The 23,496-nt window shown below is 45.6% G+C and overlaps 1 non-coding gene across 1 annotated transcript; it reads right to left on the bottom strand.

Moving 5' to 3' along the window:
- Window positions 1-16,776: 16,776 nt before the first annotated feature.
- On the bottom strand, window positions 16,777-20,509 carry LOC122809931. The gene has a single exon (XR_006366035.1). It is a non-coding gene; the product is annotated as a 28S ribosomal RNA (ribosomal RNA).
- Window positions 20,510-23,496: the final 2,987 nt, after the last annotated feature.

Here is a 23,496-nt window from a genome sequence, read left to right as displayed (position 1 = left end):
CAGCCCCCAAAATAGGGACAAATTTCAAATATTGATCTTATAAACTTAGAAATTTGCTAGAATAAAAGGTTTTGTGTTACCATGTACTTTCTGAAGAATATGAAGTCTGAAATTCAAATGGCTGTCATTATGTAGTGAGTTCAAATTCCAGAAAACCACAAATTTTATGAGGAACTGAGCAAAAATATGAGGCAAAAATCTGAATAGTTTTCACAAGCGGTGGTGGGTAGGGAGTTCAGGCTTTTCCTACCTGCACCCAAGGTACAGGGTTTGAGCCTGGGTTCTTCTCTAGCCACCAGGTATATTTCCTGAGTTTCTCTCAATCCCCCAGGTATATTTAACTGGGGCATTTTTCACACACACACACAACCTGGGTTTGGAGTCTGTTTTCATTTGTAATTCCTGTAGCAGCTTCAAAGTCCAAGCCCCATGTGGTGAAATACAAGTCCTTCCAGCCTAAGTTTAAAATACAAGTCCTTCCCAGGTGAAAGCAAACTATCCAGCCTGCAGATGTTGCAGTCCAATCCCCTTCCAGTCTATGCAGTTGCAACCACGTAGACATCTGGGCATCTCTGTAGTCTGATGCCTTCTTCCTAATCTGGACTGGTAAAACAGCAGTCTGGATTCCTGCATGCATGAGTGGAGTTCCAGGAACACTGAGCACACATGCATGGAGTTCTGGGACTCACTATCATTTTTTTATTTCGTTTTTCTTTTCTTTTTTTATTTCATTTTTTTTCTTTTCTTTTTTTTACAGTTGAGGGGGGCTGCAGTCCAATAGCACAAGCTGCCCCTGGAAGAACACCTGAGTATTGTGGTTTAAACAAAAACTCACAAAATTTTGCCATAGCATATGTACTTCCATTTAGCCTCGGTTGCAGTTGGTGCTTGGCACCAGACATTGTGCAAATGCAGAGGAGGAAGATGAATGACACAGAAGTGAGAAGATACATAAATAGGGGGAGTGGGAGGCAAGCACCAAGTAGCTTATGATATAATCAGGATAATAATGGGCCATAACAATATGTAGACAACAGCTACATATAAAACAGTGTACTAAAGATATGAGCATTGTCTCATCAGGCCACAAAGGAATTCCTACTTCATGCACTTTAAATCACACAAACAAAGGACAGTGACAACTCACTGAAGCAGAATGGGTGAACAGAGAGAAAGAGATGGAGAGAGGAATAGCAACTGTATTTTTTGTGAGACATGTAGGATGATCTGTATGGTATGGTATTCTTATTTCTTCATTACTAAACTGTCAGTTTTCTGTACAATAAGATGCTTGCTATAAGGACCAAGAAGGGGTAGGAGAGTAGAAACAAGATTAAGACATACACAGGATAAGGGTGGCTTACTGTGTTTCTCTACTAGGGCTGGAATGTTTTTGCAAATGATTTTTAGCTGCATTATTCAAATGGTATGTTACTGAGATGTTGGAAAGGGAGCTAAACAGAGACATTTGCAGTTCATCATACGATAGGAATCTAAAATGTCATGAAATTATAGTTTGACCTACAGCTGTAATTGAACCCATGACACTGTACAAAAACATTAGTCTAAAGAGAGGAGAATTATCTCAACACACCACATAGGAACTTTTGGTTTATTATATCCAGCAGCCTAAGAACTGTTGCAACTTTTTCACATTGGTACCTTTAGTTTGCCTTTAGTCTGTATTCCCATAGCACAGTGGATTTAAGCACATTTGCAGGAAAGTAACTGAACCTCTGCAGCTGAAATTAAAATCTTCATTTTTTTTGCCATGGAAAGTTAAATGACATTCACTGTCATGCAGCATTGGAGCATGATGCTAACCTCTATGCAAATGCTGAGGACAAAAAGTTTAGGCTTTCTGATGGGCCATTTCTGACCATGTGTGTGATTCTATTTTTTGACCAGATTAAAAGTGTGAAAATGGGGGTGGCAAGCAGAGGGTAGGGCACAAGGGGAAAAATATAGGAATTTGCAGGTGGGTGGTGGGAGAGCACCATAGCAATACACTTGTTCACAGCATAAATATAGTATTGTACATGCAATTTCATGACTTTGGAGAGTCACCACACCAGGGTTGCGTGAAAACAACAAAATACTGTTGTATAGCCAATTAGTCCAAATCAAGTGTGTTAAGATGACACATAGGTGAAGAGGACAGCTATTTATGGGGTGTAATTTTTTTTGAAGGGAGTAGGTGCCCATTTTTTTATTTTTATTTTTGGAGCAAGAGGAATATTGGAGAAGGTGCTTAGGAATGAGACAGTCAGGTAGGTAGGGTAAATTAGGTAGCAGGTGCTGGCAAACAAAACAGACAGGGATGGTGTTTGAGACAAAGCGCTTGGAGACGCCATCACTTTGGAAAGGTAGGGGATTTTGGAAGTGCATACATATCCAACTTATAAGCAGTGAGAATGTATTCCTCACCCTGAGAACTGTCACCACTGTCTCCTTTGTCAGTTGCCTGGGACAGTGCCAGACGTGGTATCATTTGGTAACACAATGCAGGACCTTTTCAATCCTACCAATTTGGGCACCGAGGCCCCCTCTCCATAATGCCCTCCACCAGCCCAGTGTGACAAAATTGACATCCCTGTAGTGCTCCTAGAGGGTACTCCTGCACCAGCAACCAGGATAGAGCTACCTGACACATGTGGAGCAGGTAGGGCAGGAGTTGTGGAGGTAAAACTGACAGATTGTGACCCAGATCTGCTGGGGGTCTGTCCCTGTGGTGGTGCTGCTGCAGACACCTGTGGTAGTATGGCAGGTTGAATCCCAGTGGCCAGTCTACCTCTTTGTTTTCAGCAGCAGCAAAAAAAAAAAAAAACTATATATATATATATATATATATATATATATATATATATATATATATATATAGGTCTATGTCAGAGGATTGAAAGTACAAAAGACTAAAAATCAAAATATCTAAAACTCAAAATATTGAAAACATTTTTAATGCAGAGGCCCCCATGCAATCCTCATGTGAGAAACTGTGCCCCCCAACCCCTTGATAATTATATTTTGAGTTTTATATATATATATATATATATATATATATATATATATATATATATATATATATATGTGTGTGTGTGTGTGTGTTTATCATATTTCTTTGTAAATAAGACCTAACTGGAGAATAAGGCCTAGCATGGTTTTCCAGGCTGGTCATGATATAAGCCCTACCCCAAATATAAGCCCCAGTTAAGATCGTCAACAACACACGATGGGTGTGTTGAATTATAAAATAATATTATTGACACCCATTGATTGAGGTTATCGTACTCTGTTCACCATTTTCAGACCATTCGGACACTCAACTTCTCTTTGCAGAAAGTCATAAGATTCTTTCCCTGGGAGTCCTCCACGATTCTTACTGTAACCCTAACCATCACTTACACTTGACAGTTGAGATCCTTGGCCCATAAACACTGGCAGGCGTATTTTGATCGGTCAAAGTATAGACAATGTGCGTAAAGCCTGCGCACAAGATAGTGCATGGTTGTGGTTGTGCCTTCTCTTTGTAAATAGCACCATTTTGTGTTGCCACTATGGTCTCGTAAGTCTTCAATTAATGCCCCCGCAGACAAGATGAGTGAAAAAAGAAAGAGCTATCCCGTCAAGTACAAGAAAGGAATCGTGGCACACTACCGGGGAAAAAATCTGATGGCTTTCTGCAAAGAGAAGAAGTTAGATCTCTGAATGGTCCGAAAATGGCGTGCAGCGTATGATAACCTCAGTCAACAAGCCAATGAGGGAAATGCTAAGATGTGCAAGTGTGGATCAGGTCGGCAACCATTATTTCCTGAGCTGGAAGACATCATCTGTGAGTGGATTGCTAACAGGAGAGCAAAGGCATTGGTTGTGCGCAGAGCTGATATCCAAGCATTTGCCCTTGCACAGTTAGAAATATTCCCAGAAGAATTCAAAGCATCACAACATTGGCTAGGTGGCTTCCCTCAGTGATATGAACTGTCTCTAAGAAGATCAACAACACTGTTCAAGCTGGAAGATAGTGAAGTTATTAAATGTGCACTTGCGTTCAAGTTCTTTGTTGATGGCATTGACTTTTCTAAATACCAACTCTTCAACATGATTGCTATGGATGAAACTGCAGTGTTTATGGGCCCAGGATCTCAAATAACAATTGATCAGAGGGGTGCCTCGTCAATCTACATTCACTCCATTGGTTACAAGAGTGCACGTGTTACCTGTATTTTGGAAATTCATCTAGATGGAAAGAAAATCCCACCTCTAATCAATAGTAAGGGTGTTAGAAAAATATATATTTACATATATGCTGCCTAGAAAAATATATATTCACATATATGCTGCCTAGAAAAATATATATTCACATATATGCTGCTTAGGAAAATATGTATTCAAACATTCAGACATATATAAGTTGTGTGGTCAGATATATAGAGAAATGTGTGCCTTAGACAGGAATAAATGTGCTCAAATCTATATGGAGAGCAAAGGTTGAAAAATAGAATAATATGTAATGCATTTAATTCTGTTTTACTGGAATAATAGTAGAAATAAACTCGCATATTATTGCTTGAAGCATAAGCTGCAGTGTGACTAGAAACTTGGCCTTGGCAGAGATCAGCTCGGCCTGGCTCATGTCTGTCAGTGAAAGATTATTTTGCAAAGTTAGAAAATAATGAATCTGTGTGCATGTGTATCTTTTCCTGCTTCCACCAGAAGAATAGCCTTGTGCACTATCAAAGATAATGTCCAGCTGGTGAACAAGAAAGAGACAAAGAGAAGCATTAAAGAAGACATGCACCCATTGTATTCGAACTAATCTAAGAGCCTTGAATTGGCTACATCCTCGGAAGGACATTGTGACTGACCAGGTGCTTGCAAGGCTGTAATATTCTCATGGGAAAAGATTTTTGAAAAACACCATCTCAGCACTTTTCATAAGTTACTATGATGTAAAGACCCTGTCACTGACCACGTCAGTGAGGTGGGCAAAAGCTGATAGTAAAACATATAAAATGTCATGTGTTTCACCAATAAAACTAGACAAAATTCTGTACAAGTTTGTGTATGGTTTTGCCTCCTAATGTACATTAGAGTATTTGTAAATTAGATACTTGAGTTTCCTGCATTACTGTTTGTTATTGACTGTCATTGTTTTCAAATGCCAGATGATTTTTACAGTCTGACTTTAACAAATTTATTTAACATTTTGGTCCTAATCGTGCCGGAATTCCCTTGGTAAGCTGCAGGTCAGAGCATATAGGTGGCACCAAAACCTGCGCAGAAGAAGGAAAGACCTCCGACTGAATTGTCGTATCTAAAGAGGCTGTCCACTTGTCTGATCTGTGGCTGAAAAGCGGAAAACTGGATCCTAAAAAGAAGCATAACAGTAAGCGGGAGGCTCGGGTAAGCAGAATTCCTCTCTTAGATGATGGTTTAGATCAGGGACCAGGTTACACTGTGCTATTGCTAAGGTTTGTGATAGCAGGGAGAGAGGTAGTCGAAGTATTGTATCTTGAGTCATAGATCAGGAAGTAAACAAAGCAAAGTAAAACAGTTATTCTAGACACTACTGTGGATACGGGGAATAAGATACCACGTGGTACAAGAGAAAGGGTTACGTAACAGTTCTTTTTTTAAGAGACATGGGAAATGAATGCACTAAAGGGTCACGTGACCCACCCCTAACAGAAGACGCAAAGTATATGCAATTGCAAAGAGCAGATAATGTGAGACATTTTTCAAAATGGGTTAATAAGTATGACTTTGATGGTAAATTAGATAAAATATCATTAGTAAAACTTTTGAAACAGTTAAAATCTGACGCAGAAGGTCAGGCAAAAAAACAACAACAGTTGGGCGTTCCTCAAGCACATAGGTGGATTGAGGAAGTGAACCGAAGGAACAGAAAAATAAAAATGCAAAAGCATTATTTTTAGACAAAGAGGATAATAATACAGTAGTAGCATCGGTCCCTCCCCTACCACCTCCTCCGATGCCTTACTTAGAATATGAAGCGGGAGGCGGGCTGGACCCCCACGTTATCCGGAGACAACAGGGTATTAAGACAACCATTTGTAAGAGAACCTATCGGAACTAGATCCCGAACACGTCAAACATTTATAGATGTTCAACCGAGCGGAAATTCATTAGATGAGAGTGAGGAAATCTGTCCATTAATTGAAGTACCAAACCCACAGGCAGGACAGGAGGGCCAGGCCTCAACTCTCTTAGTGTATAGACCGTGGACACCGGAAGACATCCGGAAAGCTACAGAGGGAATTCCCCATCCAAAAATTAACTTTGAGAAATTTGTACAAGATTTACAGGGTATGAGATTGAGTTATCACCTGAATGGGGAAGAGGTAGAAAGAGTAGTTAAACAAATTTTGGGTCCGGACTGGCATATGATTTGTGGTGCCTGGAATGCCCGTGACGCACAACTCAGGCCACTCCCACATAGTGACGCAGAACTAGATGCTAGATTGAAGGGTCTTACAGATCGCATTACTGAAAAATGGAAACCTAGGGCAGATTGGACTTGTATTAACCAATGCGTACAACAAGATAATGAAACAGTAGACGCATACTATGGTAGATTATTAGAATGTTTCAATAATCATAGTGGTATGACTATTCCTGAAAATCAAAAAAATGATAGCCCATATGAACAGCAGTTGAAGAATGCATTTTTAAAAGGTTGTATTGCCCTATCAATAGCTTCGTCACGAAGCATAAGATAGATCACCTGACCAGTAGGCTCCAAGCCTTGTTAGAGTATGCTAGGCATGCCGAAAAACATTTTAACAGTAAAAAGAAAAAGAACATGCTGGTCTTCACAGCTGAAGTCGGTGCGGAAGTTTTGTAGTACAAACAGCCAAAAGGGTAAGTTTAAATGCTCAGGGTAACAAACGTTCTGACAGAAACTCAGAGTTTTATGAGGACAGGAAAAAAAGAGGTGAGTGCTTCAATTGCGGTAAGAAGGGACATTTAGCAAGGGATTGCAGGAGCAAGGCACCTGTGGAAAAAAAGGATAAGGATGATGAGGATTGACTAGATGGCAGTTATACTGCTCGGCAGTCATTAGGAGAGACTAATGAGCAGGGGAATAATGTAAATACCTTAGAAGAAACAAATGATATGCAACCGGATGTAGAAGTTGGGGAAAGTGAAGTTTTGGACTTGGCACTACTGAGCTTGGAGCTCTATTTAGCAGACACTAAACCGGAAGTTACACTTCTGGTGGAAGGGAGAGAAGTCAAATTTTGTGTGATTCAGGAGCATCACGAACTTTGATACACCCTTCAAAGTTACGGAACATTCTGAGTCACCCGATTATATATTAGTGAAACCAGCAAGCGGACAGCTGTACAGGGAACCACTTTCCCATGATATAGCAATAACTGACCCTGTCTCGGGTATAACCCAGAGAAGTAAAATAGTACTTTCTGCCAAATGCCCCATGAACTTATTAGGAAGAGATCTTATGCAACTTTTGGCATAGCAGTAGTCCCTACCATGAATGGTATGGAGGCACAGAGAAAAACTGATGCTTTTGTAGTACGATCGGAGGGTGAGGCCTATTATTGGTACAGCCAGGACCTGGTTACAACCGGTCCAGGGCAGTGACCAAGGAACTGATGAATGTAGCCACCAGCAAGGTGCTTCCCTCGATGTTGATCAACAACATTTGTTACATTGTACCCTATATTATTGTAGCACATCAGGGCCTGATAAAGAATATGAACAAAAGTTGTTCAGGAATCCCGCAAATAGACTAATACTACGGACTTTATTCTGGGACACTGAGGGCAATAGTGTAGTGAGTTGTTCATTACCTCAGGAATTCTTGGAATTGTACAAATCCAATAAACTACCGCATGTTAGCCTAACCAAAAACAGGAATGTTAGGTGGGTAGACTTGGGTGACAAAGTGACGAAATGGGAGAAACTAACTGACTTAGAGTTATCGGACTTAGGAGTACAGAAACAGAAACTAAATTGGTTAACGCAAGCACGCCCAGCTGTACACTTACAACAGAGTGAAGACAGCTGATTGGCGTTCTTGATAGAAGAAGAAGAAAAAGCTTTGAGTAAAATACCAGATGTTCTTTGGTCAACAGGGAAATCGGATGTAGGACTTATTCGAACAGCAGGGCCAGTAGTTATTACACCAAAATCGGCCTTTAGACCAAGAAAAAGACAATATCCTTTGAGCAAGGATGCAGAACAGGGAATCAAACCTATCATAATGGCATTACTTAAGAAAGGGATACTGGTAGAATCCTTGGATTCACCATGTAATACTCCTCTATTTCCTGTTAAAAAAGCAAACGGAGAATGGCGGATGGTACAAGATTTACAGGCTGTAAATGATGCGGTAATACCAAGGGCACCTACGGTGCCAGACCCACATACCTTGTTAAATGATTTGAAGCCGCAACAAAAATATTTCACCGTGGTAGATATTAGCAATGCATTTTTCTCAATACCTATCCACCCTGACAGCCAGCATTGGTTTGCATTCACATTTCAGGGCAAAAGGTATACGTACACCCGACTACCACAGGGATATAGTGAAAGTCCAACAATATTCGCACAAGAGATGGCTAGCAACCTGGCGGGATTTTCTCCACCAGGGGGCAGTCAAGTATTACTTTATGTAGATGACATCTTGCTTGCAGCCCCTACCCAGCAGCAATGTAGGGAAGACACAATAGCATTGTTGAAATTCCTAGCTGAGCAAGGGCATAAAGTGAATAAACATAAATTGCAACTTTGGAAAGAACAGGTTAAATACCTGGGATATGTGATATCCAAAGAAGGTAGAACATTAGATGAAGATAGGAAAACAGCAATCTTACAAGCACCTAGACCAACTACCAAAAGGAAATGATGTCCTTCTTGGGAGCGACTAATTTTTGTCGAAGTTGGATGCGAATTATGCTTTAGAAACGGCTCCATTGGCTGATTTAATATTTAAAACACCAATGGCAGCACAAGAAACACTGCTTTGGACACGGGAAGCAGAAGCAGCCTTTTGCAGACTAAAACAACTGATAGTTTCATCGTTAGTTTTAGGGCTTCCGAATTACCATAAGAGATTTTTCCAGACTGTAGATTGTAGGCAGGGATATATGACGTCAGTACTGACGCAACAACATGGCAGCAAGCAACGCCCCATAGCTTACTATTCATCACAGTTAGATCCGGTGGCACGATCATTGCCACCCTGTGTACAAGCAGTTGTTGCAGCAGCTATGGCAGTGCAAGCTTCGGCCTCAGTGGTATTGTTCCATCCTCTCACGTTGAGAGTACCTCATGCAGTTGCAATAATTTTACTGCAAGAAAAATAGCATTTTGTCCCCTGCCAGACATCTTTCTTGTATGACCATACTTTTGAGTCAACCTCACATGACGATTGAGCGATGCACGACATTAAATCCATCGACATTACTTCCGATTCCTGTAGATGGCACACCACACAGTTGCCTACAGGAAATGGAACAAATAACCACACCCAGACAAGATCTTACTGATGTGCCTTTAGCTGATGCAGAAGTGACATTTTATGTGGATGGGTCCTGTAGACGAGGTCCAACAGGAAAGAACCTAGTGGGTTATGCAGTAGTGACTGATAACGAAATCATAGAAGCACAACCCCTGCAACATAACCTGTCAGCTCAAGCAGCAGAATTGATAGCTTTGACACGTGCTTGCACTCTAGCGAAAGACAAATGTGTTAACATATATACTGACAGTCAGTATGCTTTCTCTACAGTGCATGTCTTTGCGCAACAGTGGAAGAACAGGCGAATAATAACATCTACTGGCAAACCAATTAATCATGCACAATTGATTTTGAACCTGTTAGATTCTATTCAGTTACCCACTAGAATAGCTATCTGTAAATGTGCAGCCCATACCAAACAACAAGATAGAATTTCAAAAGGGAATGCTCGGGCTGATGCAGCTGCAAAGCAAGCTGCCTCAGACCTAGAAACTGTGTTTTTAAATGAAGAACTACAACCTTCTGAGACTCTAGATTTAGAAATGTTAAAAACAATGCAGACATTAGCTACAAATGCAGAAAAGCAAAAGTGGATAAAACGAGGAGCAATCCTTGAAGAGGGACTGTACATCTCCAAAGAGAAAAAGCCAATATTGCCATCTAATTTATTTAGATATGCAGCTTTGTTGAGTCATGGGCAGAGCCATGTCTCAACAGGGGGGATGGTACAGTTAGTTAACAAGACATTCCAAACATACGGATTCTGAATTATACACAAAAATTTTGTGCAACATGTCATATTTGTAGCAAACATCATGCACAGGGAGCATTTAAACCGGCGAGGGAGCTTTCCGACACCACCCTATCCGTTCCATACTATTTGTATGGATTTCATAGAACTGAATAAATGTGAAGGGAAAAATACTGTTTAGTGATCATAGATATGTTTTCAAAATGGGTAGAAGCTTTTCCGACCAGGAATCGGATGCAGCAACAGTAGCAAAAGCCTTAGTAAAAGAAATCATTCCTAGATTTGGCATACGGAAAGAATTTATAGTGACAATGGAACACATTTTGTAAACCAGACAATACATCAGCTTGGGAGATTTTTTGGGATTTCTTTGAAAAACCATTGTGCTTATCACCCTCAGTCAGCAGGACTGGTGGAGAGGTACAATGGAATTTTGAAAAATAAGTTGAGAAAATTGATGAGTGAGACTCAAATGACTTGGATTTGCTGTCTGCCTTTAGCACTGCTGAGCATGAGAACTGTTCCAAATGTAAGGGGCTTGACCCCTTTTGAGGTAGTGTTTGGAAGAGCATATTGTGTGCCACAATGGAAGGCCCTCATGCCTGCAGAGCTGGAGGCCGATGGCTCATTAGCTAGTTATATGAAGAAATTGTTAACAAATAAGACTGTTTTGCAGTTGAACTCTTTTTCAGACAAACAAGAAGCAAAACCGGAGGCCGTGCTGACCCCGGGGTCCTGGATCTGGCTGAAAATCATCAAAAGAAAGAACTGGGCGAGTCCAAAGTGGGAAGGTCCGTACCAGGTACTATTGGCAACACCTACTGCAGTAAAATTGCTGAGAGATCATCTTGGGTTCATTTGACGCACTGTAAACCACTCAAAGAATTTAAGTTGGACAAACATTTTTTAACTGACATACCACAGATACAGGATGGCCAGAGGCAGAGTGAATAAAAATGCGAAACAACCCCAAAGACATTGGTTCACTGGCCTACTGATCATACATTTATTAACCATGTTTGTAGTGACCTTTTTGTTGTTATGGTTTTCTTGCATATAACTACAGAAGTGAAATTGATAAAGCGTGATGATGGACTGGCTATAGACTGGCACCGAACTTCAACACATACCTGGCTATGAAACGAGTCTATGTAGAGACTATGAATGTTTCAAATTGCTGGGTTTGTACTGCAATACCCACAGCATATGGAGGACTTTTAATGTCTGCTGTCCCCCTGGGGATAAATGAAACTTGGGAAAACCTATTATTTGACACGGGTACTGTGAGATCACAAGACAAAGTGGCATTATATTTACCGTTACTCAGAAAGGAATTGTTTGCTTTGTTAAAAATGATACACTCCAGGTTGGTTGGAGTAACTGTAACATAACTGTGTCTTACAAATGTTATATAAAACCTGTAGACCAAGGTACTAGTTGTAGCACGAACTATGGTTCATATTTAAGCTTGATGAAAACAACATTGAGAGATGTGCAAAAAACTCCTGAAATATATAGACAATTATCTGTTATAGATAAAAAAATGTTTCATTCAGGGTTAACCCGCATCAGTACTAAAGTAGAAAACTGTTATTTTGTTTGTGGGAAAAAGGCCTATAAATGGTTACCTGAGAATTGGTCCGGCAGTTGTTTTTTGGGTTATCTGGTTCCAGCCATAAGACATACTGCAGAATTGCCCCTGGGTAAAATACGCAATGTGAGAAATGTAGCTCAGCAAGCCGAGAATACAGTCAGAAAACCTGCTAATCCAGTGGGTAAGATTGAAGCAAGCTGGAAGGATCATTCGGCTGTGAAGGACAAAGGAAAACTGACTCATATGGACTTGAGTGACAGTGTTATATCCTGGGCTGGGATATTCCCAGCCTACGGAGCAGTCAAATCGATTTGGGAACTGAGGAAATTGTCAAAACTCCTCGAAGTAATGAGCAATGCGACTTTTTCCGCTCTTGAACTTGTGACTGATGAAATGAATGCAATGAGAACAGTCGTACTACAGAACCGAATGGCTCTCGACTTCACCCTAGCGGCGAGAGGTGGTACGTCTTGGCGCTTATCAAAGAAGAATGCTGTGCGTACATTCCAGACAACCAACACGAAATCAATGATCACCTGGAGGTAATACAGCAGGTGTCAGCAATGGCAGAACCAGGCCCAAACCCACTGTGAACTTTTCCAGAATCTATTTGGGGGTGGGGGTGGGTCCTTATGAATATTCTGATTGCAATTTGTGTAGTGCTGCTCATAATTGGAGCATGTGTCTGCTGCGGCATACCCTGTGTGAAAAAATTAGTTAAAGACCTAGTTGACATATCAGTAACTGAAACTATGTACCAGGACATGGAATTGGATTTGTTGATACCAAGTGAAAGCCTATCTGAAATATAAAACAAATGACTTACTTAGCTGAAAATCCTTGAAAGGAAAAGGCTAAGAAATGAAATGATACTGTTTATGTTTCAAATAGAATGAAATGCATTAACAGGAGGGAGAATGTTAGAAAAATATATATTTACATATATGCTGCCTAGAAAAATATATATTCACATATATGCTGCCTAGAAAAATATATATTCACATATATGCTGCTTAGGAAAATATGTATTCAAACATTCAGACATATATAAGTTGTGTGGTCAGATATATAGAGAAATGTGTGCCTTAGACAGGAATAAATGTGCTCAAATCTATATGGAGAGCAAAGGTTGAAAAATAGAATAATATGTAATGCATTTAATTCTGTTTTACTGGAATAATAGTAGAAATAAACTCGCATATTATTGCTTGAAGCATAAGCTGCAGTGTGACTAGAAATTTGGCCTTGGCAGAGATCAGCTCGGCCTGGCTCATGTCTGTCAGTGAAAGATTATTTTGCAAAGTTAGAAAATAATGAATCTGTGTGCATGTGTATCTTTTCCTGCTTCCACCAGAAGAATAGCCTTGTGCGCACTATCAAAGATAATGTCCAGCTGGTGAACAAGAAAGAGACAAAGAGAAGCATTAAAGAAGACATGCACCCATTGTATTCGAACTAATCTAAGAGCCTTGAATTGGCTACATCCTCGGAAGGACATTGTGACTGACCAGGTGCTTGCAAGGCTGTAATATTCTCATGGGAAAAAGATTTTTGAAAAACACCATCTCAGCACTTTTTCATAAGTTACTATGATGTAAAGACCCTGTCACTGACCACGTCAGTGAGGTGGGCAAAAGCTGATAGTAAAACATATAAAATGTCATGTGTTTCACCAATAAAACTAGACAAAATTCTGTACAAGTTTGTGTATGGTTTTTTGCCTCCTAATGTACATTAGAGTATTTGTAAATTAGATACTTGAGTTTCCTGCATTACTGTTTGTTATTGACTGTCATTGTTTTCAAATGCCAGATGATTTTTACAGTCTGACTTTAACAAATTTATTTAACAAAGGGCAATAAAGATAAGACTGAATGTGTTTCAGGCATTTATATTCTTGAAACCAAAAAAGCCTGGTGAACACAAGCAGCTGTGAGGAAGTGGGTTGATGTAATGCTGCCACTTGTTTTGTGAGGTGGCAAAAGAAGCCTGCTAGACTAGGATTCAGCCAGTACTCACTGCACTAAAGAAATGAAGAAATTCCTTACACAGAGAAGAATAGATCAAATAATGATTCCTGCAGGAATGACTGCCTTTCTCCAGACTCTTGATATTGCAATAAACAAGCCATTCAAGGATCATTTGTGAGTGGAACTCAATGACTACATTGAAAATAGAATGGAGAGAAATCAGCATGGAAACTTTGTGAAGCCTAGCCTGCAAGAGGTCGTGACTTGGGATAAAATCACTGACAGCTGTGTTGCCAATGCACTACGAGCAGGCTACTTAGATAAGCAGTGCTCATTTAAGGATAGTTGTATTGCTAGGCATGACAGATTGAGGCCAATGGTTCTACAGGAAATGGAGTCACAAGAAATTCAGGTCGAAATTCGGGGATTGGACACATGACAATGTTCCAGAAGAAGATGACATGACTGTATTTGAATAACTGTGAAAACCAAGGTGCAGATATTCTGAAGTTAAAATGTTTGTTGCACTGTTTATGTAGAATTCTCACACAACTGTCAACCAGTTATTAGAACTGTTGTCCAATAACAGAAAAGTATGAAATAAATGTCAGTTTGTGTACAGGAATAAATGTCAATTTTTGTACATGAATAAATCTCAATTTGTGTTCATTAATAAATGTCGATTTTTGTACATGAATAAATGAATAAAGAGAGATTGTTGGACGGTGCAGGTAAATAAGGCATCCCAATAATAAGCCCTAATGCGTATTTCAGCGGGGAAAGAGTATAAGACCCGGTCTTATTTTCGGGGAAATACGGTACGAGTGGTGGGACGTGACCCGTACTCTGACAGGAGACCCCATTGTCCTTTAACTCTTGGAGGCTGCCAAACCGTGCCTTGTCCCCATGCCCTTGGAGCCTCTCAGGGGGATCTCCCTCCAATCCTTGCCACCCTCACAGAACTCCCCCCTGGCTGCTGTGGGGCAGGCATGCTCTCATCGGGACTTTGAGCCCCCTCCTTTCTGGTCCAGGGCATCACAGTCCCCGTCTCCTGCATATCCCCTGCAGGCTGCCAAACTCTGCCTTGTCCCTGTGCCATCAGAGCCTCTCAGGGGGACCTTCCTCCAATCCCAGCTGCCCTCGCAGAACTCCCCCCGGCCACCAAGGGGCAGACACTCTCTCATCAGGACTTCCGAGCCCCCTCCTTTCCGGTCCAGGGCACCACAGTCCCCATCTCCCACATATCCCCTGCAGGCTGCCAAGCCATGCCATATCCTCCTGCCCTTGGAGCCTCTCAGGGGGACCTCCCTCTGAACCAAGCTGCCCTTGACCACCGAGGGGCAGACACACTCTCATTGGGACTTCCACATCCCCCTCCTTTCAGGTCTAGAGCCATTCTGGGGACTTTGCGACATTTTGGGGACACCGTTGGGTATCGGGTGAGGTCAGATGCCTTCCTCCTGCTTGGCAGCAGCACTCTTGGCCCCGCAGCCTTTCTGCCAGATGCTCCCTTGAGGACTTCTGTCATGGGGGGCACCACCTGATCCTGCTCACCTGGGCAGGAGCACTCCTGGCCCCATAGCCTTCTGCCAGACGCTCCCTTGGGGACTTCTGTCTCACTGGGGGGCATGATCCAGATCCTCCCACACAGGATGGAGTGCTTCCTGCCTTTATCCCCTTTCGGACTTCCATCCCAGAGGGGCCACGGTCTGGACCCCCTCACCCAGGCGGCAGCTCTCCCAGCCCAGCTGTTTTCCACTTCTGTCTCCCTTAATGACTTCCATCGGGAGGGACACCCTCATGGCTTCCACTTCTACCCAGGCAGGAGAGCTCTTTTCCCAGATTACATAATGCCTGGCAGCTGCCAAATCGTAATGTGCCAACCCTGCCCTCAGAGCCTCTCAGGGGTGCTTCCCTCCAATCCTTCATAGCCTTGTGGACCTCTGCTGGGCTGTGAGGCCTCAGCCAGACCCTCATCCAGACTTCCATGATGCTGGTTCTGCCCTTTGCCCTCCACCTAGGACTTTCAAGATATAGCCCTGGGTCACAGCATCTCTGCCCATTTCATCTCATGCCTCTGTCTCACTCATCAGCTGTGACAGCTGCCGACAAATATGCTTCACTTCGAGCCTTAGTGCATGTGCCCCCTTGCTTCCTGAGTGGTGCTGTTCACAGGGTGGCATCCCCACAGTGCCTGGTGATGGACCAGAGGCTGACCCAGTGCTTGTGGATGGTCCCGGGTGTGAGAAACCACAGTGGCCGTATCTCCGCACCCCTGGGAGCTGGGAGGATGGGATCCTGGATCTGGCCTTCCCAGATGGACCTCTGCCCTATCCCAGGAATGACGCACCCACTGCCGGGTTGCCCCATCCAGGGATGACCTTTAAGCCCGAGTACACAATCTTCAGCCCCTTCCACACTCACAGGTGTTCTGGCTATCTGGATGGAGGTGCCAGAGGGTGCAGAGTGAGGGACACAACTGGAAATGTCCTGCCACATAGGATGCCTTGCTGGTGGCCTTCCCAGATGGACCTCTGCCCTATCCCAGGAATGACGCACCCACTGCCGGGTTGCCCCTCCAGGGATGACCTTTAAGCCCGAGTACACAATCCTCAGCACCTTCCGCACCCGCAGGGGTTCTGGCTCTCTGGACGAAGGTGCAGGATGGTGCAGAGCAAGGGGCGAGACTGGGTACCCTGCGGCGCCTCCGTAAGGTACTAGGGTGTGGAGTGAGGGGCGTGACTGGGTACCTCCTGCAGGGGAGGCTTTTTTACTGGTTTGCGCATGAACCCCCTCCCTCGATTCCCCCCACCAAACTCCACACCCGGCGCCGAAGGGCAAAGTCCGCCGATGATCTGGATGTTAGCAGAGGGGGGGGGGCAGCATGCAGTGCGGGACAGCTGAGGACAGGTCTCCCCCAACCCATGAGGGAGTGGAGCCTGTCCCCCCACCTGCGACAGAAGCTTGGCTCGAGGGCTGACTTTCAATAGATTGCAGCTTTTTGCTGCTCTGCTAGGTACGAAAGCCTGACCCAGAATCAGGACATCTACAAATGATTTAGGACCCAGTTCCCCACGATCGTGCAGTGCACTGCTGGATAGAGATGGCCCCCTTCCATCAGCGCTCCGACCCAGTGATGAGCCGTGCTCCTCGCTGAACTTGCGGCAGGCTATCCCTGGCCAACTGGAGATCTGTGGCACTGCGATATAGTTACATTTAGGTAGAATTCTGACTGAAAGGTGTTCAGTCATAATCCCACAGATGGTAGCTTCGCACCATTAGCTCCTCAGTCAAGCACATACACCAGATGTCTGAACCTGCGGTTCCTTTCATACTGAGCAGGATTACTATCACAACAACACATCATCAGTAGGGTAAAACTAACCTGTCTCCCGATGGTCTAAACCCAGCTCACGTTCCATGTTAGTGGGTGAACAATCCAACATTTGGTGAATTCTGATTCACAATGATAGGAAGAGCTGACACCGAAGGATCAAAAAGCAAAGTCACTATGAATGCTTGACCGCCACAAGCCAGTTATCCCTGTGGTAACTTTTCTGACACCTCCTGCTTAAAACCCAAAAAGCCATAAGGCTTGTGAGGCCCCACTTTCATGGTCTGTATTCATACTGAAAATCAAGATCAAGCGAGCTTTTGCCCTTCTGCTCCATGGGAGGTTTCTGTCCTCCCTGTGCTTGCCTTAGGACACCCGCATTACTCTTTGACAGGTGTACCACCCCAGTCAAACTCCCCACCTGACACTGTCCCCAGAGCAGGTTGGAACCGGGCTCTTGGAGCCAGAAGCAAGAGCCCCAGTGGGGCTCGCCCCCCGCCTCACCGTGTAAGTGAAAAAAACGATGAGTAGCAGCATTTCACCAGCGGCCGAGGCCTTCCACTTATTCTACACCTATTCATGTCTCTTCACAGTGCCAGACTAGAGTCAAGCTCAACGGGGTCTTCTTTCCCCGCATCTGCCAAGCCCAGTCCCTTGGCTGTGGTTTCGCTAGATAGTAGGTAGGGACAGTGGGAATCTCGTTCATCCATTCATATGCGTCACTAATTAGATGAGGCATTTGGCTACCTCAAGAGAGTCATAGATACTCACACCATTTACCTGCGCTTCATTGAATTTCTTCACTTTGACATTCAGAGCACTGGGTAGAAATCATCAACACCCATCTTGGGCCTGTGTGATGCTTTGTTTAAATTAAACAGTCAGACCCCCTGATCTGCACCAGTTCTAAGTCAACTGCTAGCTGCGAGACGCCGGTTGGGACCAGTGCCCACCACATCCGGGGCGATCCACAGGAAGGGCCCGGCACATTCCAGAGTTGCCACTGCCAGCCCTCCAAGGGGGGTGCGGCAAAGGGGTGATGCCTTGTCCAACCGTGGCAGCCCCACTTCACACCCGAGCCCGACCAACCCAGCCCTTAGAGCCAATCCTTATCCCGAAGTCACTGATGTGGCTTGCCGACTTCCCTTACCTACATTGTTCTAACATGCCAGAGGCTGTTCACTTTGGAGACCTGCTGTGGATATGGGTACGGCCCAGCACAGGACTTACACTCTCTCCCCCAGATTTTCAAGGGCTGGTGAGAGCTCACCTGACTCCACCGGAACCGCAATGCTTTCCAGGGCGTGGGCCCCTCTCTCGGGGTGAACCCATTCCAGGGCACCCTGCCCTTTACAAAGAAAAGAGAACTTTCCCAGGGGCCTCTGCTGGTTTCTCCAGGATCGTTTGCATCACCGCACTGGATGCCATGAGGCATCCATCTCCGCTGCTCTGGATTCCGAGATCTGAACCCGACTCCCTTTCGTTCGGCCGAGGGCGACGGAGGTGATCACCCAACCCTTCATAATGAAGCTCACCTATCTCTCAGGACCGATTGACCCATGTTCAACTGCTGTTCACTTGGAACCCTTCTCCACTTTGGCCTTCAAAGCTCTTGTTTGAATATTTGCTACTACCACCAAGATCTGCACCCCCTGGTGGCTACACCTGGGCCCTCCCCCTGGGCTGCAGCTCCACTGTGACGGCCCTCCTACTTGTCATGGCATAGCCCCTTTGGCTCCCAGCACTGGTGATGGCCGGGTATGGGCCCAATGCCCAAGCTCCATCCATATTTAGGGCTAGTTGATTCAGCAGGTGAGTTGTTACACACACCTTAGCGGATACTGACTTTCATGGCCACCGTCCTGCTGTCTATATTAACCAACACCTTTTCTGGGGTCTGATGAGCGACAGTATCAGGTGCCTTAACACGGCGTTTGGTTCATCCTGCAGCGCCAGTTCAGCTTACCATAAGTGGCCCACTGGGTGCTCGCATTCCACACCCGGCTCCAAGCCAGTGAGTTGGGCTTCTTACCCATTTAAAGTTTGAGAATAAGTTGAGATCATTTTGGCCCCAAGACCTCTAATCTTTCGCTTTACCAGATAAAACTGCTTCCCCCCAAGTGCCAGCTATCCTGAGGGAAACTTCTGAGGGAACCAGCTACTAGATGGTTCAATTAGTCTTTTGCCCCTATACCCAGGTTGGACGACTGATTTGCATGTCAGGACCACTATGGACCTCCACCAAAGTTTCCTCTGACTTCGTTCTGCCCAGGCATAGTTCACCATCTTTCAGGTCCCACCAGGTGCGCTCATGCTCCACCTCCCCTACGGGATGGGTGAGATGGGCCAGCAGTGCGCCCCCCGCATGAGGCAGGAGGATCCTACCTCAGCTGGTGCATGCCAGCCCTCACTTTCATTGCGCCATGGGGTCTCCTTCCCACCCTCAGACTCGCGCACCTGTTAGACTCCTTGGTCCGTGTTTCAAGATGGGACGGGTGGGTCACCGACATCATCGCAGACCCCGGGCACCCAAGTTGAGCCCACCGGCCCAGCAGTGGGACGTGGTCTGGCCACACTGAGGGCAGTCTGACCCAGTCCTGCTGGAAGCTGGGGGCCCCCAGTTCCCACCGTGAGGGGAGGGTTGGGGTGCAGCAGCGATCATCTCCCATGACCCCAGGGCATGGCGAGTGCTGATGCCGTGGGCTGTAACACTCCCCTCCTGGGAGGGACCCCCTTCTGCGTGGCCTTCCTGGCTGATCTGGAGCCAATTGTGGTGCACTGCCATGGAGGAAGTTCACCCGACGGCAGCCGACACATCCGGGGATGGTCCCCCATCCCCCAAGAGCAAGAGGTGGATCCACCTCACCCGGGCGGCCAGCGCAGCTGCCGTGTTGAATCCTCCGTGCAGACCACATGGACCCCACCCATTTACCTCTGAATGGTTTCACACCCTCTTGAACTCTTCAAAGTTCTTTTCAACTTTCCCTTATGGTACTTGTCAGCTATCAGTCTCGTGCTGGTGTTTAGCCTTAGATGGAGTTTACTACCCACTTTGGGCTGCATTCACAAACAACCCAACTCGGGGAAGCCTTTATCCAGATGTGCCGAGGGCCACCACGGGCCTCACACTGTCTGCGGGCTAAGCCTCGATCACAAGGCCTTGGGCCCCCTGGGTGGTGCCTGGGAGATGGACTTCCATACACCACATTTCTCTACGCCCATCACCCGGGTGGGGATTCGGCACTGGGCTCTTACCTCTTCACTTGCTGTTACTGAGAGAATCCTGGTTAGTTTCATTTCCTCTGCTTAGTAATCTGCTTAAATTCAGCTGGTTGCCACATCTGATCTGAGATCACGTTTTGAGCATGGTCGCAGGGGGGACAGCAGGGACCTCAGGTGTGGACAGACTACCCATCCTACCCTGACCCCCATGCACCCACTCCCCACCACTGTACTCCGGGTGGTGGAGGACAGCCGACAGGGCCCCAGCACATGGGAACCGGGCAGATGTATGTCAGGCTCCACCCCAGGAGGCAGCCCAGTGGCAGCACCACTGACAGCCTCCAGGGGCAGGCCAGATGCACACCTGCTCCCTCCCATCCTCAGATGGGGTTCCTGGCTCGGAGCGGCCAGAGACTCTTCTCCTCCATTCACTTCTCTCCCTGCAGGGATGGGGGGCCTGCAGTGGGCTCCCTTGACTCCCTGGCCGCAACCTCGATGGGGGCCAGACACCCTGGGGATGATGGAAGGCATGACAACCCTTAGACAGGCGAATCCCCGAGAGTAACCCAGGACCTCAAACTGCATTTGAAGTGTTGATGATCAATGTGTCCTGCAATTCGTATTAGTTCTCACAGCTAACTGCGTTCTTCATCAATGCACAAGCTGAGTGATCCACCACTCAGAGTCGTACAGTTCTCATTCGTTGGGGCACAGCTGCCGGTGCAGCATCACACCTTAAGATGAGCATGCGAGGTTTCACAGGCATCATCGTGGGTGGACCAGGGTTACTGGCCCCATGGCGCAAGACAGCAGGGAGTCCCACTGCATCTGGCCTGTGGCCACACCGCCGACCTTATGTGTCTTTGAACCGATGCCCTGCATGGAGCAAAGCATCCTCCAGAGGTACCCATGACTGACATCGAGGGGGAGGACTCTGGTGTGCCACCCCCAGGGGTGGCCCCGCACAACCAGAGGGGAGACCACTGCCCCCCTGCCAGGAGGGACAAGAGTCAGAGACAAACTTGGAGGGTCAGGGTGGTGGAGCAAGGAGAGGCTCTGGTACCCAGGGACAACACCGTCCCCGGACCCTTGGCGTTAATGATCCTTCAGCAGGTTCACCTATGGAAACTTTGTTACGTCTTTTACTTTGTCTAGTCAAGTCTGATAGTCTTCTCGGTGCACCACTGGGGCCATGACCGACTCCAGCGGGGCCGTTCTGAGGACATCACTAAACCATCCAATTGGTAGTAGCGATGTGCGGTGTGTACACAGGGCAGGGACTTAATCAACATGAGCTTATGACCCGCACTTACTGGGAATTCCTCATTCATGGGGAATAATTGCAATCTCCAGTCCCTATCATGAATGGGGGTTCAGCGGATTACCCGGACCTGTCGGCCAAGGGTAGACACACACTGATCCATTCATTGTAACACGTGTGCAGCCCCGGACATCTAAGGACATCACAGACCTGTAATTGCTCAATCTTGTGCGTCTGAAAGCCACTTGTCCCTCTAAGAAGTTGGAGATGACCGCACTGGGTCGCTTAACTAGTTAGTATGGCAGAGTCTTGTTCATTATTGGAATTAACCAGACAAATCGCTCCACCAACTAAGAACGGCCATGCACACCCACAGAATCAAGAAAGAGCTATCAATCTGTCAATCCTTTCTGTATCCAGGCCGGGTGAGGTTTCCCATGTTGAAGTCAAATTAAGCCATAAGCTCCACTCCTGGTGGTGCCCTTCCATCAATTCCTTTAAGTGGGTCATGAGAATAACACTGCCTGTTCACTAGTTGGCATAGTTTATGGTCGGAACTACGATGGTATCTGATCATCTTTGAACCTCCGACTTTCGTTCTTGATTAATGAAAACTTTCTTGGCAAATGCTTTTGCTTTCATTCGTCTTGTGTTGGTCCAAGAATTTCACCTCTAGCAGCACAATATGACTGCTCCCAGCCATCCCTCTTAATCATGGCCCCAGTTCTGAAAACCAACAAAATAGAACCGGAGTCCTATTCCATTATTCCTAGCTGAAGTATTCAGGTGGCCAGCTTGCTTTGAACTCTCTAATTTTTTCAAAGTAAACACTTTGCATCCCCAGGACACTCAGTTAAGAGCATTGAGGGAGCACTGAGAGGCAGGGCCTGGGACAGGTGGTAGCTCATCTCGCAGCGGGCTGCCAGGCTGATCCCAAGATCCAAATACAAGCTTTTTAACTGCAGCAACTTTAATATACACTATTGGAGCTAGAATTACCACGGCTACTGACACCAGACTTGCCCATCAATAGATCCTCGTTAAAGGATTTAAAGTGTACTCATTCCAATTACAGGGCCTCGAAAGAGTCCTGTATTGTTATTTTTTGTCACTACCTCCCCGAGTCAGGAGTGGGTAATTTGCATGCCTACTGCCTTCCTTGGATATGGTAGCTGTTTCTCAGGCTCCCTCTCTGGAATTTAACCCTGATTCCCCATTTCCCATGGTCACCATGGTAGGCACAGATAGTACCATCGAAAGTTGATAGGACAGACATTCGAATGTTGCATCGCCGCAAACAGGGCACGTGATCGGCCCGAGTTTATCTAGAGTCACCAAAGCTGCCGGGCCGAGACCCGGATTGGTTTTAGTCTGATAAATGCATGCATCCCCGGAGGTCAGCACTCATCAGCATGTATTAGCTCTAGAATTACCACAGTTATCCAAGTAATGGTGGAGTGATCAAAGGAACCATAACTGATTTAATGAGCCATTTGCAGTTTCACTGTAGCATCTGTGTGCACCAAGAATTTCATGGCTTAATCTTTAAGACAAGCATATGCTACTGGAAGGATCAACCAGATAGCAGCACCTTGGTGGGCAGGCAGAGAGGAGAGGCCAGAGCCCACACCTCTGCCAACAGGGGGGTCCCTCTCCCCACAGACGGGGCACCCTGGGTGCTGGTCATGGACTGGTGACCGTAACCCTGGAGGGCTGCATGTCGGTGTGGAATGTATCAGCGCTCATAGCCAGAGAAAAGTGGGAGAGAGCCCCCCCCCCATGCATTGGCCATGGACAGGTGCCAGGAACTGTGGCCATGTCACAGGACTCCTTTGCCTCAGTCCAGGCTCATTGGTCTC

The sequence above is a fragment of the Protopterus annectens genome, chromosome 8.part0, assembly GCF_019279795.1.
Source record: "Protopterus annectens isolate FY-2018-M chromosome 8.part0, PAN1.0, whole genome shotgun sequence".
Lineage (NCBI taxonomy): Eukaryota > Metazoa > Chordata > Ceratodontiformes > Protopteridae > Protopterus > Protopterus annectens.
The sequence above is the reverse complement of the archived record's forward strand: the minus strand, read 5'-3'. Positions and strand labels throughout refer to the sequence as shown.